General features: G+C 48.7%; 1 protein-coding gene across 5 annotated transcripts in view; it reads right to left on the bottom strand.

The window, feature by feature from the left end:
- Window positions 1–14,784, bottom strand: part of RALGAPA2 (Ral GTPase activating protein catalytic subunit alpha 2) — a 1,907,250-nt gene that overhangs the window by 1,197,130 nt on the left and 695,336 nt on the right. The window lies entirely within an intron of this gene.

The following is a 14,784-nucleotide window of genomic DNA, read 5'->3' as shown; positions in this document are numbered from 1 at the left end:
CAGTGGAGCAAGAATCCAGTCGTTTCGCTCTACCTCCCTTCTTTGTTTTTGACTCAGTACAGGCAGCGCACAGCTGCGGGAGCCTTACTCTCATACTCACACACATAGTATCACACATTAGGTACATACATCAGCGGTCTTTACAATGGAGGACGAACATGGCCTCACGTTTGGGGACGACGAGATCGACAGAATTCTCACAGCCATCAACCCGTTTGAGGGCCTCAGCAACCCAGAAACAGGTCCCAATATTAATGATTGGAACGAAATAGTTAACCTAAGACGTAACCAAATCAAAGCAGCACTACATGGTCTACTAATGACAGAGTACCTCAGGAATAAAATGGGCCCACCGGGTCTGATCGTCAAAACTGAACCGTTTATATTCCAGTCAGATGCCCAGTTTAAAAAAGAGTGGTCCCTGATCTCCTGGCACTGCACCAGGGACTGGTTAGTCCTCATTGTTAAAACAGCGGCCAGAATAACACAAGAATTAAAAATTGAAATTCAAAAAATTGAGGTACAACTGAGCACTTACATCTCACCTGCCGACCTCAAAATAAGACTAGATGAACTTAACCAACAGATGACGGAGTTCGAATACACCCTGAAACAAAGTAAGTTCAATAAACTTAAAAAGGATAAAGATAAATTCACACCGGAAGGAGCCTATCCATACACAAAAGCTGATTATGTGCACAAGAACCAAAACAGTGACATAGACAGTGATGGGTCAGACAGTTCAACCGGCTCTAACTCAGGTAATGGCCAAAGGTACCGTCCAAACCGAGGCGGGTGGAGACAAAAGAGACAACAATTCCCGAGACAACGGGGATGGAGAGGGTACCCTCAATTCCCACAATATATGGGTCCCCCACCGTTCACCCCTTTCCAGTTTGGCCCAACAGCTAATGCTCAGGGGTATCCACAATGGAACCAGGATTTCGATGGTGCTTTCTATGACCCACAGCCTTTTTTAGGCACCCGCCCGGGGCCACGGGGAAGGAACCGGAAGGGAAACAACGTCACATGGGAGGACCAGAACCAAGGAAACCCCCGACAAACCAGGAGCATGACGGGATCCTTACCCAACCAACCGTCGTCCAGCAACCAGAGAGGGACTTAGTGGTCAATCTCACTCCAAAACTACTAACGAGTCTACAAACCCAAGTGTTAAACAAAGGCTTAGGCTTTGTTCCTACACAGAGACCTGATATCTTTAAGATGAACATTGAGATGCAGGAATTCATACGCAAATTGAAACTACAAGCCTACTTCATGGAAAGACCATCACCAGTTCTGAGAACCGATACCGGCCTTAGACCCAAGTCTACCTTTACTCCACCAGATTCCTTGGTCCCCTTGGAGCTATTGGCTTATGAAAAAGCTATCATGACAGAAGTCAATAAACTGGATGTGTCGTCTACTAGAATTTTTCACAACACAACAAGGGAAGAACAACAAGCCCTAAAAACGCTATCTGAGGACACTAATATCATAATAAAGCCAGCAGACAAAGGCGGAGCCATCGTCCTACAAACTGCCGAGGCCTACGACAGTGAATGTTTAAGACTACTGTCTGATAGACGCAATTACATGATCCTACAACAGGATCCAACAGAGAACCTGAGGATTAAAATCGGAGGGATGATCGAAGAAGGCCTAGCACACGATTGGTTGAGCAAGAAAGAGGGCGAATTTTTAGAGCAGAAAAAACCACGGATTCCGTATTTTTACAGCATCCCGAAAATTCATAAAAACCTCACCAATCCCCCTGGAAGACCGATAGTATCAGGGATCGGTTCAATTCTAGAACCACTGTCAAAATTCGCGGACGCTTTCCTGCGCCCTCTAGTACAATCTACAAACACCTACCTCAAAGACACAAAAGCTGTATTACAACTCCTACAGGACATACCCTTTGACCCGGGCAGTCAACTCTTAATTAGCCTGGACGTCGAAAGTCTTTATACCAGCCTTCCCCATGACGAAACACTCATGATCATTGAAGAAGTTTTGTTCTCAACACAATGGAAGTACCAAACACCACGAGGACTGGTTCTAGAGTGCATCTCACTGGCACTAGAAAAAAACTTCTTTCAATACAAGACCACGATCTACCAGCAGTGCCATGGGACCAGCATGGGTAGCACCTTTGCGCCGAGCCTGGCGGGGCTCTATGTACATCACCTAGAGACCACAAAAATTCTCAATGAACGAAATCCATACAGAGCAAACATAAAATGCTGGAGGAGGTACATAGATGACGTCCTAGTCATCTGGGAAGGTGACAGACAATCTGCGGAGGCATTCCAAATATGGCTGAACAACCAAAATGCCTTCCTCAAATTCACCAGTACCATGTCATCCAACCTACTAGTCTTCCTTGATCTAAATATTTATGCAGAAGATGGGGGCTTAAAAACCACCACCCATTTCAAGCCAACATCGAGAAACTGTCTGCTAAGATACGACAGCTTTCACCCCAGGCACTTGCGTGAAAACTTGCCATATGGACAATTTTTACGTCTGAGACGTAACTGTACAAATGTGTCCAATTTCAAATCACAGGCGAAAGACCTGAGTGAGAAGCTAAAGCAACGAGAGTACCCCAAGAGAATCATTGCAAAAGGACTAAAAAGAGCTACGAATAACAACAGAGAGGCCCTACTGGAGGACCGAACCACAGAAGCAAAGGAGAATAAAAGACCTATATGTGTGACAACTTTTAACACCATGTCCAACGAAGTATCAAAAATTGTGAATAAACACTGGAGGATACTAACCTGTGGCAACCTAAACTTTGAAAAACCTATGTTTGCTCACCGAAGAGGGCGTAACCTAAGAGACATATTGGTACACACAAGACCAAAATCAACAACAACAGTTACGCAACCATCTGTTGACGTCCAAGGCCATTTTCCCTGTGGAAACTGCAGTAGCTGCCACCTGACCAAGAAAAGCAAAAAACTTTTCTTCCGTAATGGAACCACTTGGGAGCAAAGGAAATTTACAAATTGCAATACTAAAAACGTAGTATATCTGATCAAATGTCCCTGCAATCTTGAGTATGTTGGTATGACAACGAGGGCCGTAAAAACAAGAATGAACGAACATAAGAGCAATGTACGCTGTAAAAAGAGCACAACGAAAATGGCAACTCACTACCTTACTGCTGGACACTGCGTAAATGACCTAAACTGGACAATTATTGAGCAACTACCCTCTGAAGCTGGGCTCTTCCAGAAGGAACAGAGATGGGTTTTCAGGCTTGGAACCCATATAATTGGGCTTAATGACGATGTACCGTGGACCCAATTGACCAATGACCAATGACCGGTAAAACGGTCCTTCAAGTATGTCAGAAAATAGAACTTCAATTAATAAATATCTCTGAAATTGAAGACTATTATAACTAAGCAGATAAATATAGCGCGACCACAATCATATGTCTGAAGTTACTCAATCGGGATACTTTTGAGACCAAAACAATGAAGTTTTATAAACCAGCTTCAATAAGAAAGATATTGCCCCATTGAAAGCGCAGACAGTACTGAAAGGACAGCTGGAATCCAAGAAGCGCATGCGCGATAATCAGTGTCTGCCAGAAATGACAATAGCAATCGCGCATGCGCCATTTATCACTGGCGTGCGCATGCGCGAGTGATCAGTTACCATACGCCTACGGGGAGAATCACCAGACGCCTATGCCATGTCATTACATGACGGTGAGACAAGCGCGATGTTTGGCAAATTAGCGGACGTTCCAAACATGGGCATCTATCAATTAACATGGAGCGGAACACCCATGTTAGGAAACACAGATACTTCCGCCCATTAAGAAACAGGGTATAAATAGCATGACCACTGGTCTACCATTCAGAACCAGCGGAGCAGCGTGTGGGGGTAGACGGTGTCCATAGCGTCCTGTAATCGTGAGTAATCCACAGACTGATCAATTAAGACCATCCTCCTAAAACCAAAGTGAGTAAGAATGAGTTATTAAATCTTACATCATTCTTCCCAACAGATTGCAAAAATAGCAACACCCCAGACGTTCTTTATGCTCATGAGGCAAAAAAGCAAGCTTCAAAAGTATGACCAACAATAACTCTAAGTACCAGTACATGTGTGTTCTATGTTGTGAGTGTTGTGAGTCTTTTTCCTTCCACAGGCTTTAAAACAAGCATAATGGTGAGGTTCCAGGTGACTGCACCTGCTTGAACTACCCGCTACAAGGGTAACCAATGTTGTTTTCTCCTTTTTGTCTTTCTGCAGGTCATTGTACTTGTAGCAGACCGCTGTAGGCACACTTAGCCTATATTTTCGTCACTTTTCTGTATAATACACTTTTTTATTTTAGAAAAACGTGAGTAAGGTGGGGAGGTTGTGCCCCCGTCCTGAAGAAGGAGCTTGGCTCCGAAACATGTCGACAACGCACACCAGAGGTCCTGTTCCCTAATATAACAGCCCTGACCTCACTTTGCACTTCTTTTAATAATACCAGCCAGAGTTCAGAATACATTTTTCCTCAAACTCATGCGCCAGGTATTTTTTAATTTTTTCACCACATCCCACCACTCACTTAACCTAAGACACCCCACACACCAACACCACACATAGTCTTTACTATTAGTGCTCCCGCGTAGTCGTAGGTCGCAGCACGCCGCATCCCGATAGAGGGGTGCGAAGACCCCGATGATGAAGCATGACACCAAGGGGCCTTTTGGTGTGTGAGGGGTATTTTTCAAAACACTGAGTGCTTCAACACACGTTGATCACTCCCCTCCCCTCCCATTCTTGGTTGGATTCTCTGTGTTTATCTAAGTATCCCAGTGGAGCAAGAATCCAGTCGTTTCGCTCTACCTCCCTTCTTTGTTTTTGACACATTATATAATCAGGCTTTTCTTCAATTTCATGGGCAAATCAGGATACAGCATGCTGACTAGGCAGACGTGTAAAATTCAGTGCCTAACATATGGAATTATTAGAAAATACATGTGCTGACACTCAAGAATATCTTAAGTAAATAACAACTTACATTTTCTACATACATTCAGCACATTTGGAAATGGGTTTATAACTTCTGTAATGGGGGAAGATGAGATATTCATTCACAACCTCCACCTTAACTCTGGGTAATAAAAGGCAATGGGATCCATGCAAGTCACACCACCCTGAGCGGCTATTTTTCAGAAATGTCTGAGTACTTTAGGCTTTCTTTGGTGGAGGCCGGGTCCAAATACCACAGCTATCAGCATCGACAAAAAAATGGGCCAATTTTCAAGATAAAAACTTAATGTCTCCACAATGCACTGTGAAGCCTTTCCAGAAACACCATTAGGCTCAGCCACACAAGTGGGGTACCATATTTATTATGAGAAGCTCAGTTGTGGACTCTGGGATCCGCATGTTTTTGGACAACCACAAAACACAACGTAAGATTGTGACCAAAACCGTCTAACTGGTGTAACGGCGAATTACTTTTGGTAATCTCCCTTCAGGGCAAAAAATAATATCTGAAAATGTTGTCACCCATTTCAATTTTTCCCTCCTTACTTTCTTTCTTTTTTTATTTCAACAATTACTTTTTGGGGGGAAAATCATAAGCAATCTACACAAATGACTCCTTGCTGAATTCCGAATGTGGTCTACTTTTCAGAAATGCGTAGCTTTCTTGGATCACCCATGAATGGAACTTCTCTTTCCAGAACAAACTGCAAGATGGAAGAAACCACAAAAAAATTGTAAATCGACTACCACTTACAACAAGCATTTACAATGCAATGGTTTTGCCTTTGTTAAAGTTAGAGCTATTGGCATTGCTCTTGACACTCTGAAGCTCCACTCTGAAGCTCCACTCTGCACTCTGAAGCTCCACTCTGCACTCTGAAGCTCCACTCTGCACTCTGAAGCTGCACTCTGAAGCTCCACTCTGCACTCTGAAGCTGCACTCTGAAGCTCCACTCTGAAGCTCCACTCTGAAGCTCCACTCTGAAGCTCCACTCTGAAGCTCCACTCTGAAGCTCCACTCTGAAGCTCCACTCTGAAGCTCCACTCTGCACTCTGAAGCTCCACTCTGCACTCTGAAGCTCCACTCTGCACTCTGAAGCTGCACTCTGAAGCTCCACTCTGCACTCTGAAGCTGCACTCTGAAGCTCCACTCTGAAGCTCCACTCTGAAGCTCCACTCTGAAGCTCCACTCTGAAGCTCCACTCTGATGCTCCACTCTGATGCTCCACTCTGATGCTCCACTCTGATGCTCCACTCTGAAGCTCCACTCTGAAGCTCCACTCTGAAGCTCCACTCTGAAGCTCCACTCTGAAGCTCCACTCTGAAGCTCCACTCTGCACTCTGAAGCTCCACTCTGCACTCTGAAGCTCCACTCTGCACTCTGAAGCTCCACTCTGAAGCTCCACTCTGCACTCTGAAGCTCCACTCTGCACTCTGAAGCTCCACTCTGAAGCTCCACTCTGCACTCTGAAGCTCCACTCTGCACTCTGAAGCTCCACTCTGAAGCTCCACTCTGCACTCTGAAGCTCCACTCTGAATCTGCACTCTGAAGCTCCACTCTGCACTCTGAATCTGCACTCTGATGCTCCACTCTGAATCTGCACTCTGAAGCTCCACTCTGCACTCTGCAGCTCCACTCTGAATCTGCAGCTCCACTCTGCACTCTGAATCTGCACTCTGCAGCTCCACTCTGAATCTGCAGCTCCACTCTGCACTCTGAATCTGCACTCTGCAGCTCCACTCTGAATCTGCAGCTCCACTCTGAATCTGCAGCTCCACTCTGCACTCTGAATCTGCACTCTGCACTCTGAATCTGCACTCTGCAGCTCCACTCTGAATCTGCAGCTCCACTCTGCACTCTGAAGCTCCACTCTGAATCTGCACTCTGCAGCTCCACTCTGAATCTGCAGCTCCACTCTGCACTCTGAAGCTCCACTCTGAAGCTCCACTCTGAAGCTCCACTCTGAAGCTCCACTCTGAAGCTCCACTCTGAAGCTCCACTCTGAAGCTCCACTCTGAAGCTCCACTCTGAAGCTCCACTCTGAAGCTCCACTCTGAAGCTCCACTCTGAAGCTCCACTCTGAAGCTCCACTCTGAAGCTCCACTCTGAAGCTCCACTCTGCACTCTGAATCTGCACTCTGAAGCTCCACTCTGAAGCTCCACTCTGAAGCTCCACTCTGAAGCTCCACTCTGAAGCTCCACTCTGAAGCTCCACTCTGAAGCTCCACTCTGAAGCTCCACTCTAAAGCTCCACTCTGCACTCTGAAGCTCCACTCTGAAGCTCCACTCTGCACTCTGAATCTGCACTCTAAAGCTCCACTCTGAAGCTCCACTCTGAAGCTCCACTCTAAAGCTCCACTCTAAAGCTCCACTCTAAAGCTCCACTCTAAAGCTCCACTCTAAAGCTCCACTCTGAAGCTCCACTCTGAAGCTCCACTCTGAAGCTCCACTCTGAAGCTCCACTCTGAAGCTCCACTCTGAAGCTCCACTCTGAAGCTCCACTCTGAAGCTCCACTCTGAAGCTCCACTCTGAAGCTCCACTCTGAAGCTCCACTCTGAAGCTCCACTCTGAAGCTCCACTCTGAAGCTCCACTCTGCACTCTGAAGCTCCACTCTGCACTCTGAAGCTCCACTCTGAAGCTCCACTCTGCACTCTGAAGCTCCACTCTGAATCTGCACTCTGAAGCTCCACTCTGCACTCTGAAGCTCCACTCTGAAGCTCCACTCTGAAGCTCCACTCTGAAGCTCCACTCTGAAGCTCCACTCTGAAGCTCCACTCTGAAGCTCCACTCTGAAGCTCCACTCTGAAGCTCCACTCTGAAGCTCCACTCTGAAGCTCCACTCTGAAGCTCCACTCTGAAGCTCCACTCTGAAGCTCCACTCTGAAGCTCCACTCTGCACTCTGAAGCTCCACTCTGAAGCTCCACTCTGCACTCTGAAGCTCCACTCTGAAGCTCCACTCTGCACTCTGAAGCTCCACTCTGCACTCTGAAGCTCCACTCTGAATCTGCACTCTGAAGCTCCACTCTGCACTCTGAAGCTCCACTCTGAAGCTCCACTCTGAAGCTCCACTCTGAAGCTCCACTCTGAAGCTCCACTCTGAAGCTCCACTCTGAAGCTCCACTCTGCACTCTGAAGCTCCACTCTAAAGCTCCACTCTGCACTCTGAAGCTCCACTCTAAAGCTCCACTCTGCACTCTGAAGCTCCACTCTAAAGCTCCACTCTGCACTCTGAATCTGCACTCTAAAGCTCCACTCTGAAGCTCCACTCTGAAGCTCCACTCTGAAGCTCCACTCTGAAGCTCCACTCTGAAGCTCCACTCTGAAGCTCCACTCTGAAGCTCCACTCTGAAGCTCCACTCTGAAGCTCCACTCTGAAGCTCCACTCTGCACTCTGAAGCTCCACTCTGAAGCTCCACTCTGCACTCTGAAGCTCCACTCTGAAGCTCCACTCTGCACTCTGAAGCTCCACTCTGAAGCTCCACTCTGCACTCTGAAGCTCCACTCTGAATCTGCACTCTGAAGCTCCACTCTGCACTCTGAAGCTCCACTCTGAATCTGCACTCTGAAGCTCCACTCTGCACTCTGAAGCTCCACTCTGAAGCTCCACTCTGAAGCTCCACTCTGCACTCTGAAGCTCCACTCTGAAGCTCCACTCTGAAGCTCCACTCTGCACTCTGAAGCTCCACTCTGAAGCTCCACTCTGCACTCTGAAGCTCCACTCTGAAGCTCCACTCTGCACTCTGAAGCTCCACTCTGAAGCTCCACTCTGAAGCTCCACTCTGCACTCTGAAGCTCCACTCTGAAGCTCCACTCTGCACTCTGAAGCTCCACTCTGAAGCTCCACTCTGCACTCTGAAGCTCCACTCTGAAGCTCCACTCTGAATCTGCACTCTGAAGCTCCACTCTGAAGCTCCACTCTGAAGCTCCACTCTGAAGCTCCACTCTGAAGCTCCACTCTGAAGCTCCACTCTGAAGCTCCACTCTGAAGCTCCACTCTGAAGCTCCACTCTGAAGCTCCACTCTGAAGCTCCACTCTGAAGCTCCACTCTGAAGCTCCACTCTCCACTCTGAAGCTCCACTCTGAAGCTCCACTCTGAAGCTCCACTCTGAAGCTCCACTCTGAAGCTCCACTCTGAAGCTCCACTCTGAAGCTCCACTCTGAAGCTCCACTCTGAAGCTCCACTCTGAAGCTCCACTCTGAAGCTCCACTCTGAAGCTCCACTCTGAAGCTCCACTCTGAAGCTCCACTCTGCACTCTGAAGCTCCACTCTGAAGCTCCACTCTGCACTCTGAAGCTCCACTCTGAAGCTCCACTCTGCACTCTGAAGCTCCACTCTGCACTCTGAAGCTCCACTCTGAAGCTCCACTCTGAAGCTCCACTCTGAAGCTCCACTCTGAAGCTCCACTCTGAAGCTCCACTCTGAAGCTCCACTCTGAAGCTCCACTCTGAAGCTCCACTCTGAAGCTCCACTCTGAAGCTCCACTCTGAAGCTCCACTCTGAATCTGCACTCTGAAGCTCCACTCTGAATCTGCACTCTGAAGCTCCACTCTGAATCTGCACTCTGAAGCTCCACTCTGAATCTGCACTCTGAAGCTCCACTCTGAATCTGCACTCTGAAGCTCCACTCTGCACTCTGAAGCTCCACTCTGAATCTGCACTCTGAATCTGCACTCTGAAGCTCCACTCTGAAGCTCCACTCTGAAGCTCCACTCTGAAGCTCCACTCTGAAGCTCCACTCTGAAGCTCCACTCTGAAGCTCCACTCTGAAGCTCCACTCTGCACTCTGAAGCTCCACTCTGAATCTGCACTCTGAAGCTCCACTCTGCACTCTGAAGCTCCACTCTGAATCTGCACTCTGAAGCTCCACTCTGCACTCTGAAGCTCCACTCTGCACTCTGATGCTCCACTCTGAAGCTCCACTCTGAAGCTCCACTCTGATGCTCCACTCTGATGCTCCACTCTGATGCTCCACTCTGATGCTCCACTCTGATGCTCCACTCTGATGCTCCACTCTGATGCTCCACTCTGATGCTCCACTCTGATGCTCCACTCTGATGCTCCACTCTGATGCTCCACTCTGAAGCTCCACTCTGAAGCTCCACTCTGAAGCTCCACTCTGAAGCTCCACTCTGAAGCTCCACTCTGAAGCTCCACTCTGCACTCTGAAGCTCCACTCTGCACTCTGAAGCTCCACTCTGCACTCTGAAGCTCCACTCTGCACTCTGAAGCTCCACTCTGCACTCTGAAGCTCCACTCTGCACTCTGAAGCTCCACTCTGCACTCTGAAGCTCCACTCTGCACTCTGAAGCTCCACTCTGAATCTGCACTCTGAAGCTCCACTCTGCACTCTGAAGCTCCACTCTGAATCTGCACTCTGAAGCTCCACTCTGCACTCTGAAGCTCCACTCTGAATCTGCACTCTGAAGCTCCACTCTGCACTCTGAAGCTCCACTCTGAATCTGCACTCTGATGCTCCACTCTGAATCTGCACTCTGAAGCTCCACTCTGCACTCTGAATCTGCACTCTGAAGCTCCACTCTGCACTCTGAATCTGCACTCTGAAGCTCCACTCTGCACTCTGAATCTGCACTCTGCAGCTCCACTCTGAATCTGCAGCTCCACTCTCCACTCTGAAGCTCCACTCTGAAGCTCCACTCTGAAGCTCCACTCTGAAGCTCCACTCTGAAGCTCCACTCTGCACTCTGAAGCTCCACTCTGAAGCTCCACTCTGAAGCTCCACTCTGAAGCTCCACTCTGAAGCTCCACTCTGAAGCTCCACTCTGAAGCTCCACTCTGCACTCTGAAGCTCCACTCTGAAGCTCCACTCTGCACTCTGAAGCTCCACTCTGAAGCTCCACTCTGCACTCTGAAGCTCCACTCTGCACTCTGAAGCTCCACTCTGCACTCTGAAGCTCCACTCTGAATCTGCACTCTGAAGCTCCACTCTGAAGCTCCACTCTGAAGCTCCACTCTGAAGCTCCACTCTGAAGCTCCACTCTGAAGCTCCACTCTGAAGCTCCACTCTGAAGCTCCACTCTGAAGCTCCACTCTGAAGCTCCACTCTGCACTCTGAAGCTCCACTCTGAAGCTCCACTCTGCACTCTGAAGCTCCACTCTGAAGCTCCACTCTGAAGCTCCACTCTGCACTCTGAAGCTCCACTCTGAAGCTCCACTCTGAAGCTCCACTCTGAAGCTCCACTCTGAAGCTCCACTCTGAAGCTCCACTCTGAAGCTCCACTCTGAAGCTCCACTCTGAAGCTCCACTCTGAAGCTCCACTCTGCACTCTGAAGCTCCACTCTCCACTCTGAAGCTCCACTCTGAAGCTCCACTCTGAAGCTCCACTCTGAAGCTCCACTCTGAAGCTCCACTCTGAAGCTCCACTCTGAAGCTCCACTCTGAAGCTCCACTCTGAAGCTCCACTCTGAAGCGCCACTCTGAAGCTCCACTCTGAAGCTCCACTCTGCACTCTGAAGCTCCACTCTGAAGCTCCACTCTGCACTCTGAAGCTCCACTCTGAAGCTCCACTCTGCACTCTGAAGCTCCACTCTGAATCTGCACTCTGAAGCTCCACTCTGCACTCTGAAGCTCCACTCTGAAGCTCCACTCTGCACTCTGAAGCTCCACTCTGAATCTGCACTCTGAAGCTCCACTCTGCACTCTGAAGCTCCACTCTGAATCTGCACTCTGAAGCTCCACTCTGCACTCTGAAGCTCCACTCTGCACTCTGAAGCTCCACTCTGAAGCTCCACTCTGAAGCTCCACTCTGCAGCTCCACTCTGAAGCTCCACTCTGAAGCTCCACTCTGCAGCTCCACTCTGAAGCTCCACTCTGAAGCTCCACTCTGAAGCTCCACTCTGAAGCTCCACTCTGAAGCTCCACTCTGAAGCTCCACTCTGAAGCTCCACTCTGAAGCTCCACTCTGAAGCTCCACTCTGAAGCTCCACTCTGCACTCTGAAGCTCCACTCTGAAGCTCCACTCTGCACTCTGAAGCTCCACTCTGAAGCTCCACTCTGCACTCTGAAGCTCCACTCTGAAGCTCCACTCTGCACTCTGAAGCTCCACTCTGAAGCTCCACTCTGCACTCTGAAGCTCCACTCTGCACTCTGAAGCTCCACTCTGCACTCTGAAGCTCCACTCTGCACTCTGAAGCTCCACTCTGAAGCTCCACTCTGAAGCTCCACTCTGAAGCTCCACTCTGCACTCTGAAGCTCCACTCTGAAGCTCCACTCTGCACTCTGAAGCTCCACTCTGAAGCTCCACTCTGAAGCTCCACTCTGCACTCTGAAGCTCCACTCTGAAGCTCCACTCTGAAGCTCCACTCTGAAGCTCCACTCTGAAGCTCCACTCTGAAGCTCCACTCTGAAGCTCCACTCTGAAGCTCCACTCTGAAGCTCCACTCTGAAGCTCCACTCTGAAGCTCCACTCTGAAGCTCCACTCTGCACTCTGAAGCTCCACTCTGAATCTGCACTCTGAAGCTCCACTCTGCACTCTGAAGCTCCACTCTGAATCTGCACTCTGAAGTTCCACTCTGCACTCTGAAGCTCCACTCTGAATCTGCACTCTGAAGCTCCACTCTGCACTCTGAAGCTCCACTCTGAATCTGCACTCTGAAGCTCCACTCTGCACTCTGAAGCTCCACTCTGAATCTGCACTCTGAAGCTCCACTCTGCACTCTGAATCTGCACTCTGAAGCTCCACTCTGCACTCTGAAGCTCCACTCTGAAGCTCCACTCTGCACTCTGAAGCTCCACTCTGAAGCTCCACTCTGAAGCTCCACTCTGAAGCTCCACTCTGAAGCTCCACTCTGAAGCTCCACTCTGAAGCTCCACTCTGAAGCTCCACTCTGAAGCTCCACTCTGAAGCTCCACTCTGCACTCTGAAGCTCCACTCTGAAGCTCCACTCTGAAGCTCCACTCTGAAGCTCCACTCTGAAGCTCCACTCTGAAGCTCCACTCTGAAGCTCCACTCTGAAGCTCCACTCTGAAGCTCCACTCTGAAGCTCCACTCTGAAGCTCCACTCTGAAGCTCCACTCTGAAGCTCCACTCTGAAGCTCCACTCTGCACTCTGAAGCTCCACTCTGAAGCTCCACTCTGAAGCTCCACTCTGCACTCTGAAGCTCCACTCTGAAGCTCCACTCTGAAGCTCCACTCTGAAGCTCCACTCTGCACTCTGAAGCTCCACTCTGAAGCTCCACTCTGCACTCTGAAGCTCCACTCTGAAGCTCCACTCTGAAGCTCCACTCTGAAGCTCCACTCTGAAGCTCCACTCTGAAGCTCCACTCTGAAGCTCCACTCTGAAGCTCCACTCTGAAGCTCCACTCTGAAGCTCCACTCTGAAGCTCCACTCTGAAGCTCCACTCTGCACTCTGAAGCTCCACTCTGAAGCTCCACTCTGCACTCTGAAGCTCCACTGAAGCTACACACCGCGCAGGGCAGCTCTGGATGCTGATGCGAGAGGCCAGCTGGGAGGCGCGCTGCTCGTCTTCCTGCTCGTGCTGACTCGGAGAGAAAACTTGTTTTCATTGGGAGAGCGGCCTTCAAAGACCCGGTCACTGCGCCTCTCCGAGTGTTTAGCTTGGGATAAAATGGGCGCAGTGTTGTGGTGATGACAGTAGAGCAAGGGAGGTGCCGGCAATGCCGGACCAGACTCGGGGGCGTTCCCGGCGTCGCGTGACGTCGGCAAAAGGCAAAGAATGTCAGGAACGCCCCCGTGTCTGGTCCGGCATTGACGGACAGGCCCCTCGTCCAATGGCAAGGCTCCGTTTACGGAGCCAGCCAATCAATGACGAGGGCCGACCCAAAGCACCCTACAGTTCTCAACAGGATTTCGCCTGCGCGAAAAGCTGCGCAGAGCGCAGCTTTCGCTAGGCAAAACCTAAAAATGGGAAAAAAGTGGTAGAAATGTGTGTGTTTTAAAAAAAAAACTCTGTCTGTTCCTGATTGATAGGAAGAGGGAGAGCTTTGCACAAAACATCAGTTGCTGATGGCATTTTTAGGAACAAGATGTACAATGCCTTGCAGAGCATAATTTTGCTGTATTTTAGCTTTTTTCTTGCTTCTCTCATGGAAATTCACAAACTCTAGGTGCCTTTAGAATCTTATACATATGGGAGGAAAAAACAGGACACAAATCTGGCCTCGATGCCTTTACTGGGGGAAAAACCATGACCGCATAAGTGTGAAGTGCCCCAAGGCACGGTGAGGAATCACAGGACAAATACAGAAAATCATGCTGCACACTCGCTATAATCGATTTTTTGCTAATAAAGAGGGACCTCTACAATATTGAAAACAAACTGTGCTTTAATCTAAACAAGGACCAATATTAGATTACAATGTCAATTCCAAAATATTTTGTCTAAATTTACAGCTAAAATGCAGAACGGGTTAAGGGTCATTTACAAACGCTGCTATGCCTCAAAGCGCAAATCATCCATTTAAAAAAATAATAATAATTGTACTTTACTACAATTATTTTACTGCCAAAATTGAAAGACGATGTAGGTTTATCTTTCTTTTTTAAGTAGCAAAATGTTTAGCCTAGCATTAACCTTTCCAAAAAAAGCCAACCTGGCTGTCCTACATGTGTAACCTAATCTATAGGTCTGCTTTTGTAAAATGTCCTTCTCACCCTAAAGTACCAATAATGATAATGAGGTGTAAGTGCACATATTTTACGATTTTTCTGATGTGACGTACTTTGTAAAATTCGGCCTATACCAGAATATATTTTACTACTTTGTTTGATTTAACAATCATATT

Source organism: Lissotriton helveticus, chromosome 6 (genome assembly GCF_964261635.1).
Source record: "Lissotriton helveticus chromosome 6, aLisHel1.1, whole genome shotgun sequence".
Lineage (NCBI taxonomy): Eukaryota > Metazoa > Chordata > Amphibia > Caudata > Salamandridae > Lissotriton > Lissotriton helveticus.
Note: the sequence above shows the minus strand (reverse complement) of the source record. Positions and strands in the feature narration are given on the sequence as shown.